This window comes from Moschus berezovskii, chromosome 4 (assembly GCF_049115385.1).
Source record: "Moschus berezovskii isolate FMDL1 chromosome 4, NW_MosBer_1.0, whole genome shotgun sequence".
Classification (NCBI taxonomy): domain Eukaryota; kingdom Metazoa; phylum Chordata; class Mammalia; order Artiodactyla; family Moschidae; genus Moschus; species Moschus berezovskii.
The window spans coordinates 96,910,501-96,920,786 of NC_142463.1; the positions used below are offsets into that span (position 1 = coordinate 96,910,501).

Consider the following 10,286-nt stretch of genomic DNA (forward strand, 5'->3'; position numbering starts at 1 on the left):
GATTCATGTTGATGTATAGCAGAAACCAATACAATATTGTAAAGCAATTGTCCTCCAATTAAAAATAAATATATTTTTTTTAAAAAGCAGGATTGATTTTTAAAATCCAAGACTTATTTATTTGGATGTAAAGTATAAAAGATAACCATCGAATCAAGTTTTTAAGAAGATAAATATAGAAAGTTGTCCAATTTTTTAACAGAACTGAGACAACTTTGTGACCCCATGGACCCCATAAAGTCCATGGAATTCTCCAGGCCGGAATACTGGATTGGATAATTGTTCCCTTCTCCAGGGGATCTTCTCAACCCAGGGATCGAACCTAGGACTCCTGCATTGAAGGCAGATTCTTTACCAGCTGAACTACTAGGAAAGCCCAACTGAAATGCAAAATCTACAGAAAAAAGAAAAAAAGGGAGAGACAGAAAGAAGAAAGAAGGAAGGATGGAAAAAAGAGAGAAAAACATACCAATCCTTAGAGCAAACTTCTTTATGAATCTGGAATCATAAACCTACTAAATTGAATTCATAGTATATTAAATGACTCGTACATCCCAACCAAGAAACTTTCATTCTAGAAATTCAAGTATAACCTGAAATCAGAAAAACACATTAACATAATGTAGCATGAGATGTCCTTTTTTTCCAGTGAGGATAAAATTCAACACGTTTTCTGATTAAGATTTCTCCTGGCAACTTGGAAGCTAACTTGGATCTCTTCCTTCCTTCAACATGGAGAAATAGTAGATAATATACAGTGGTGGTGGCGGTTTAGACATTGAGTCATGTTCAACTCCTTTGCGACCCCATGAACTGTAACCTGTCAGGCTCCTCTGTCTATGAGATTTCCCAAGCAAGAATACTGGAGTGGGTTGCCATTTCCTTCTCCAGGGGATCTTCCTGACCCAGGGATCAAACCTGAGTCTCCTGAATTGCCAGGTGGCTTCTTTCTGCTGAGCCACAAAGGAAGCCCCAGAATACGTACTACCTGGCTTTTTATATAAAAAGCTTGCCAACATCTGATCTAGAGCACAATGAAAGCCCCAAAAGGGGAAATATCCCTCACTAAATATCAGCTTATGATAAAAAATTAATATGTGGCAAAGCTAGTCACAATTTAGGAAAGTCAGTAGACTTGACAGTAGGAGATTAAGCAACCTTGCAAATGTTAAATAATGCAAACTAAAGAGACTACACAATGAATATTTTTAAATGATTAAGAGATAAAAGGAGGTAGATTTTAAAAGAATTGCTATAAAAGAAAAATTAGTAACTGAAATTAAAATTCAAAGGAAAAATTAAACAGCAGATTTAAAGACAACTGAAGAGGCAACTGTGGAGTAGAAGGTAAATCTAAGAAAATTAGGCAGAATGTAACAAAGTGTTAAAGGAATAGAAAATGTGAAAAAGACTTAAAGAGTCAAGAGTAGACTGAGAGCAATTAGTTGTAGTTCCAAAAGAAAATATTAAAGAAAATGACAGAGAATAAATATTCGAAGAAAAAAATTTCTGTGCAACTTTCAGAATTATTAAAAAACGTAAACCTTAAATTCAAGTAGCACATTAAGTCTTGATGGGATTAAATCTTGTGGGAATACACACACACGCAAAACTACATACATTGTGATAAATTATAAAGCACAAAAGAGAAAGAGAAAACATAAAAGTAAGCAGAGAGAAAACAAAAATTACCATTGCAGCAGAGTGTATATCTCTAGTTGTATATAATTTAAGAACAAAAAAAAAATTACATTAAAAAATTTTAAACTATTTACGATAATTGTTATTAGTGGCAGCAAGGGTATTATTGTGTGTGCACTGTGGGAAAAGCAATGGAGTAATGATACTACCGTGTTAGTCTGCTAAGACTGCCTTAACAAACACCACAGACTGGGTAGCTTAACGGAAATTTATTTTCTCATGTTCCAGAGGCTGGTAGTCCAAGGTCAAGATGCCATTGGGGTGATGAGGCCTCTCTTTCTGACTTGTGGACAGCTGCCGTCTTGCAGTGTCGACACATGGGCTTTCCTCTGTGCACAGTCACTGTGAACAAAGCTAGTGGAGGTGACGGAATTTCAGCTGAGCTATTTCAAATCCTGAAACATGATGCTGTGAAAGTGCTGCACTCAATATGCCAGCAGATTTGGAAAACTCAGCAGTGGCCACAGGACTGGAAGAGGTCAGTCTTCATTCCAATCCCAAAGAAAGGCAATGCCAAAGAATGCTCAAACTACCGCACAATTGCACTCATCTCACACGCTAGTAAAGTCATGCTCAAAATTCTCCAAGCCAGGCTTCAGCAATATGTGAACTGTGAACTTCCAGATGTTCAAGCAGGTTTTAGAAAAGGCAGAGGAACCAGAGATCAAATTGCCAACATCTGCTGGATCATCGATAAACCGAGAGAGATCCAGAAAAACACCTACTTCTGCTTTATTGACTATGCCAAAGCCTTTGACTGTGTGGATCACAATAAACTGTGGAAAATTCTGAAAGAGATGGGAATACCAGACCACCTGACCTGCCTCTTGAGAAACATGTATGTGGATCAAGAAGCAACAGTTAGAACTGGACATGGAACCACAGACTGGTTCCAAATAGGAAAAGGAGTACGTCAAGACTGTGTATTGTCACCCTGCTTATTTAACTTATATGCAGAGTACATCATGAGAAACGCTGGGCTGGAGGAAACACAAAGTGAAATCAAGATTGCCAGAAGAAATATCAATAACCTCAGACATACGGAAGACACCCTTATGGCAGGAAGTGCAGAAGAACTAAAGAACCTCTTGATGAAAGTGAAAGAGGAGAGTGAAAACATTGGCTTAAAGCTCAACATTCAGAAAACTAAGATCATGGCATCTGGTCCCATCACTTCATGGCAAGTAGACGGGAAAACAGTGGCTGACTTTATTTTTGGGAGCTCCAAAATCACTGTAGATGTTGACTACAGTCATGAAATTAAAAGATACTTACTCCTTGAAAGGAAAGTTATGACCAGCCTAGACTGCATATTAAAAAGCAGAGACATTACTTTGCCAACAAAGGTCCATCTCATCAAGGCTACGGTTTTTCCAGTAGTCATGTGTGGATGTGAAAGTTGGACTATAAAGAAAGTTGAGCGCCAAAGAATTGATGCTTTTGAACTGTGGTGTTGGAGAAGACTCTTGAGAGTCCCTTGGACTGCAAGGAGATCAAACCAGTCCATCCTAAAGGAGATCTATCCTGAGTGTTCATTGGAAGGACTGATGTTGGAGCTGAAACTCCAATACTTTGGCCACCTGATGCGAAAAACTGACTCATTTGAAAAGATGCTGGGAAATATTGAAGGCAGGAGGAGAAGGGGACAATAGAGAATTAGATGGTTGGATGGCATCACCAACTCAATGGAGATGAGTTTGAGTAAACTCTGGGAGTTGGTGATGGACGGGGAAGCTTGGCAATCTGTGGCCCATGGGGTCGGGCATGACTGAGCAACTGAACTAAACTGAACTGTGCACAAGCAGAGAGGGTACCCTCTTGTATCTCTTACTTTCTTACAAGTGCCACTCTAATGACCTTAGCTAAACTTAATTGCCTCCCTACGGGTCTTATCTCTAAATACAGGCTCATTGACGTTGAGGCTTCAACATATAAATTTGGGAGGGACACAATTCAGTCCCAAATAGGTATCCTTGAGAAGTAAAACTTCAGATATGGGAGAAAGGAAATATGGATGTAAGATGATGATAACGCCAAATAAAAACTCTGTAGTCCTGAATTCAAATGAAACTATCAGTATCAGCTCATAATGCATTTTAATGAATAACTTATTTATAATTAGTATTAATTTAATATAAATATGTGTTATATAATGTATATTACATTGTATACAATATAATATATATTACATAAATATGTATACTGTATCCACCCATTGAAAAGACATAGAAACAATCTACTAACAATGAGACCACTAGTTCCCCAGATTATATCCTCTAAATATCATTTCTCGTTGAATTGAACGAGAGCTCCTTAGAGAATGTTGGATTCCAGGCTTGAGAAGGGAAATGTACAAGCTGGGCATAGAATATCTTGTCATTCAGGTAGCAAGAAAGTTGTTAAAGTTATTTCAAAGGCCTTAGGAACTGACTTGAGGGGTCCTCCCTTAGACTAAGATGGGATAATTTGATTTTGAAATTGATTTTGACTACAGAATGTCTGAGCCTGGTTGCCCAATATGACTAGCAATTTTATGAAGACTCCAATGTGGCTCTAAGACAGTAATTTGACTGTGTATATATATATCATAGTATACACACTAAGGACAAAAAATTCCTGACAACTTTCCTCTTCAGCTTTAAAAAATAGATCAGAATTATTTTTGTTACTTGCAACTAAAGAAACCCAACATATGGTCCAGGGAAACTTTCTTAGCCCAATGTAGTGCATAATAGATATTCATGAAATGTTGGCTTTCTTCCTAGGAGTCAAAAACCTGCAATGACTTCTTTTCAGATGTTAGAAGCTATATGGGAAATTTCCTCTCTATGCATGAGGGAATTCTGCCTCTCTCCCTCTGTAGCTCTCATCAATTCCCCCAACTCAAAGGAAGAATATCTATAAACTTATTTTCTGTCCAGGGTTTTGATTAGAGCCAGTTATTAGTAGGGAGGATCACTATGTTGACAAGTCAGTACCCATGCCCTGTTCTTTTGTACTTTCTATTTCTTATCTCTCTTTAATGTGCAGCCATGAGGTCTCTTATCTCTTCCTCAACATTGTGCTAGGAAGATATGTGAATTTAATACTCTTCTCTGGGCCTGGAGCTCTCTATCTACCAAGATGCCAAAGATTTTGAGACCATAGTCCAAATGGTCAGAAAGAGTAGGACACAACTGAGTGATTAAGCACACACACGCAAAAAGGACCCCAACACAGACTTGGAGGCTTAAGCCACAGGCTCAAGCTCCATCTCTTATCAGAAAGCCCCTCATTAAGAATTACCAGGTGCTGGTTCAGCAACTGATTCTCATTTGTTGCTCTTCCTTGCCTTGCAGAGATCTCCCTTGGGAAAGTAATGGCCAGAAGGGACACTGAAAGAGCAGGGTTCAGTATTTCTGGGTTCCCTGCATGGAGGGGGAAGAGAAGTAACACCATCAAGTAACACCAAAACCCCTCTCTCATCCTTACAGCACCACCAAGAGATAGGAAACAGATAATGCAAGAGAACACAGCGTGAGTGCTGACTTTCAACACGGAACACTCAAATTTGCAACTAGGGGCTCTGACAAGAGGGAATAGGGTAGATAGAAGGTGAGGAGGAGGCAGGTAGGAGGGGAAAGAAGGGGAATAAGAAAACAGTCTCCTCCATGTTCCCCAGTCCATTCTCCTTACCTCACTTCCCTCCCCCATTAATTCCCACCCACACATCCAAGCAAGAGAGTGATAAAAAGGTAATGAGGATGACTCCAGTTCATAGGTATTTTTATTGGCCCCATCATTCTTTTGAGTGTACATGTATTGGAAACTTCCCTTTTGAACCCCTGGTATGCTAAGAAGGCATATACTCAGTGGTTTTCAATATCTTACTTCCAGATCTTTTGGAAGAAACTTGTTTCTCTCTCCTTTCCATAACTTGCTTCTCCTTGGGTTCATCTTTTCTTGCCATCGGAAAGTTAAAATATAGAAGTCCAAAGAGGTATAAACATAGAGGGGAATGTGCCAAGGAGGTCTTCGTTGCTGTTGCTGTTCAGTCACTCAGTCCTGCCCGACTCTTTGCGACCCCATGGACTGCAGCATGCCAGACTTCCCTGTCCTTCACCATCTCCTAGAGCTTGCTCAAACTAATGTCCATTAAATCAGCGATGCCATCCAACCATCTCATCCTCATTGTCCCCTTCTCCTCCTGCCTTCAGTCTTTCCCAGTATCAGGGTCTTTCTAATGAGTCAGTTCTTCACATCAGGTGGCCAAAGTATTGAAGCTTCAGTTTCAGCATCAGTCCCTCCAATGAATATTCAGGACTGATTTCTTTTAGGATGGACTGGTTGGATCTCCTTGCAGTCCAAGAGACTCTCAAGAGTCTTCTCCAACACCACAGTTCAAAAGCATCAATTCTTTGGCCCTCAGCCTTCTTCATGAGCCACACTCACATCCATACATGACTACTGGAAAAACCAAGGAGTTCCTGGTCTACTTTTAATGTTGAATTTTGCCTTTCAATTAGGCAAGAAGAACCCTTTAGTGGTTACTCCTGGCTGCTCAGTGGCCTAGAGTGTGATTGAGGCTGCAATGCCATAAAGAATTTATGTGATTGCCTCGCTCTGTCCTCTGAGCATGATATCCTCCTTGTGAACCACATGGGCAATGGGCATCACTTGGACAAGACTGGATTTGGTTTTCAGAACCTTGTGCCCAAGGCTGACACCACTCCAAAAGAATGCCATGTCATCCCAGACAAGCAGCACAGGTAATGACAGAGCTGCCATTCTAAGACCACTGTGGCCAACGCCCTGGCAAGTGACTCCTCTGATCGGAGCCCAGCTGAGCAGTGGCTGCTCATAGGGATTGGAGGGAACAAACACACAACAGCGAGGAAGCCCTGGGTGCTGAGCATTGCTGCTGTGACCTCTTTCCCCGGCCGTGCCTGTTTTCTGCTGTCTCCACCTATCTCTTCCTGATGGATCTCCTGGTGCTCCCCAACTTTAAGGAAACCTGTTCCCTATGGAAACTTTGAGAAATGCATAATGATGGAAGGTTATGGCTTCCAACACGGGGACCCCATGCTCTGCCAATGGTGTGGTTGAAATGTGAATGGATCACTTTGCTTTGGAGTTGATCCTGTCAGTACAGACTCCTGGATGGTTTCTGCCTTGTCTTAGGTTTGTTCCCAAGTCTGGACTGGGACCTCAGATACTATCCCAGGTCCTCTGCTTCCCTCTTCTGGTCAATTGGAAAGACTCTTTATAGCCATGTAGAGTTCAGGGAAAAGGTTAACATGTTAGTCAATAAGTCATGTCCAATTCTTGTGACCTCATGGACTGTAGCCTGCCAGGTTCCTCTGTCCATGTGATTTCCCAGGCAAGAATACTGGAATGGGTTGCCATTTCCTTCTCCAGGGGATCTTCCCTACCCAGGGATTGAACCTGCATCTCCTGCATTGGCAGGTGGATTCTTTACCACTGAGTCACCAGGAAAGCCCCATTGGTAACTAGTAATGAAACCAAATCATAATCTCCGCATAAACTTTGGATTTTCAATTCACAAAAAGCTACACCTTAAAAGTGGAGTAATTAAAGATAACATAATTGCGGTTCAAATATGGTCACATTAAGGCAATTGTGACATCTACTCTACAGAGTAGACCTAGAGAGAAGATATAAAATCTGTGGTTCCCATGTATAATGTACAATATGCATTTTTCTCAAAAAGATAAATGATCTGTGACCAAATAAGTATGGAAAATCTTAGGGTAAAGAAAGTTTCACAGGGTTGTATACTGAAAACATTCTCAGGGCCTTTAAACTAGAAGTTGTGAATCCTTGAGGGAGATAACACATACAGGTTTATAATAACCGATCCTTTATTGAGGAGAATTCCAAGAACTAGTGTCCCATCCTGTAGACGAGTCTGACACTGCAACTCTAGATATTCATGAGACGAACTAGGAAAAAGAGATCCCCTTCCACATTATGCAATGACAGATGTTATCTCACTCAAGCCAATACCAGGACCAGTGATGCAAATGACCTCCAATATCTCACGAGTTAGCATTATACTCAGTTTCAAACACCAAGCTCAGAGCTGGAAGAGACCCTAAGATCCTAATCTCTTGCAATCCAATCCTTTCATTTTGTAAACAAGGCTGGAGACTCAGAGAGCTATAAAGAAAGTACATATGATCCAGAAATCCCATGGTTGGGCAAATACCCTGAGAAAATGATAATTCAAAAAGACACATGTACCAGTGTTCATTGCAGCATTATTTACAGCCAGGACATGGAAGCACCCTAAATGTTCATCAATAGATGAATGGATAAAGAAGATGTGGTACATATATACAATGGAATATCACTCGGCCATAAAAGGAACAATATTGAGTCACTTGTAGAGATGTGGATGGACCTAGAGTATTTGTTATACAGAGAGAAGTAGTCAGAAAGAGAAAAACAAATACCATCTATCAATACACTAATGTGGAATCTAGAAAAATGGTACAAGTGAACCAGCTTGAAGGGCAAGAATAGAGACACAGATGTGGAAATTGCCGTGTGGACATGGGTTGGGGAGGGAACTGGAATGCACTGGGAGACTGGGATTGACATGTGTACACTGCCATGTGTAAAACAGACGGCCAGGGGCATCCTGCTGTAGGGCGCAGGGAGCTTGGCTTGGTGCTCTGTTACGACTTTGATGGGTGGGTTGGAGGGAGTAGTTGGGAGGGAGGTCCAGGGAGGGCACATGTGTTTGTATACAGCTGATTCACGCCACTGTACAACACTGAAACTAACACAGCATTGTAAACAAGCAATACCGCAATTAAAAAATAAGCCAAAAAGAAAAAAAAAATCTCTGCAGCTCCGAAGAAAAGTACTCTCAAAACCCAATGAAGAAATATAACCATAAAACTCCCTGTGGGAGCCCAGGACTTATGAACATTTTCCCCAGAGGAGCTGTCCCTTGTAAAGTGTACACATTTTTAAAAACGAGATAAGCAGGTAGAAAAAAATGCTTAGTTCAAAAGAGTGTAAATCAGGCCATCCCCTTCACTGGAAAGTCGAACACAAGATGTTGCTGCATTTGATAAAACAAGACCAGGCATTATTCATTTATAAACCCACAGAGGGCACTTTTACAAAAGTCATCATCTTCATTCATTCATCAAATGGAAAGTCAGGAAATACAGTGTGTGTTAAACTCTGAAGTGTTCTGATGCTTTTTCATAGATGTTAATACATTTGGGAGAGTGCCACCGCCTTCTGTTTTAGCTAAGACTATTCTGGTAGCTAGTGACAAGAACCAGACTGAACTAACTTAGACTAAGAAAGAGTGAAGGGAAAAGCTGTCATTCCAAAAGGAAGAGCTGGGTGTGAGTCAAAGAGCCACTGGGAGTCTCAATCTTTCTCTCTTTCGTGCTTTTCTCTGTCAGTCAGCATCACTGTCCTTCTTCTGTGGATGGGTCAGCCACGCCATGGGGGTTACAGCTGTCATGGGCTCAGAGCCTCATGTGTCCCCCACCAGAAAGGAACAGACTCAAGTTCAAAAGTCCTTCAGAACAGAAAAGGACTCTGGTGAGCTTCTCTTGTTGAGGTGTTCCTTTCTGAGAAAAGGGATATAGGGGCTTAGGAGAGGCAGGTAGCATGGCAGGCGAAAGGTCCAAATACTGACTCCCTTACCTGCTAACTGTATGATTTGGGAAAGCTCTTTAAGCTCATTTGCTTCAGTTTCCTTACATGTAAAATGGGTATAAAAAATACTGTCTACTTTAACAGGCTTCACGTGATGTTTTAAAGGAGATGAAACATGTACAAATAATTTTATGTATTGCTTGCCACAAAGTAAGTCATCCATAATCACTAGCTATTATTACTGGTTTAGCTGGCAGGATTAGGAGGTCATGCTTAGATCAATCACTATGGCAATTTAATGGAGAGATTAAAAACATCAACTCTGAGGTCCAATGATTTGGTTTCAAATTCTAACTGCCACCCTTACCAACTATACTTTATGCAAGTTATTCAACTATTTTATGCCTTTGGCTTCTTCATCTCTAAAGTGGGGATAATAATGGTTCCTATCTTGTGAAGTAGTTTCAAGGAGTAAATGAGATGATAAATGTCAATCATTTAGCATCTTGCCTAGCACAGTAACTAAAGTCATCATTACATTATCATGAATGCTGTGTAGGTGGTCTGTGAAAAGATGATAGCTCTCATTTGAACTATGATTTAGAAGGAGTATTTCATTTATTCATTCAACAGATATTTATTGAGTGCTTCTGCTGTGCTAGGTATTAATACTATGCTAAATGTGGAAAACAAGACCATCAATGCCTGGTCTCATGAAGCAAACATTCTATTAAGATTTTTAGAAGAGGCCTATCATTCTGACCATGAAAAACAATAGATATCCACCACAATTACCAACTGTTAGACTCCTGACCTCTCTGTCAATAACCAGTCCTTCAGATTTCCTATCTTTGGCCTTCTCTCAAAACATTGTAACCTTCACCATCATACCTTTCCATCTCCTTGTAAAGGGCACATCTTCTAATTCTTGATAATCGTTACTTTTATTTCTTATGTAT

General features: G+C 40.4%; 1 long non-coding RNA gene across 11 annotated transcripts in view; it reads left to right on the forward strand.

The window, feature by feature from the left end:
- LOC129541691 (uncharacterized) overlaps window positions 1-4,243 on the forward strand; it is a 60,325-nt gene extending 56,082 nt beyond the window's left edge. For 5 of the 11 annotated variants that reach the window (XR_016037267.1, XR_016037271.1, XR_016037268.1 and 2 more), the window contains one exon: window positions 1,930-4,237. This is a non-coding gene — a long non-coding RNA (uncharacterized LOC129541691). Of the gene's footprint in view, window positions 1-202; window positions 682-1,929 lie in introns of those variants that run through there. The other 6 variants (XR_016037276.1, XR_016037270.1, XR_016037274.1 and 3 more) reach the window with 3 other exon arrangements.
- The last annotated feature ends 6,043 nt before the right edge of the window (window positions 4,244-10,286 follow it).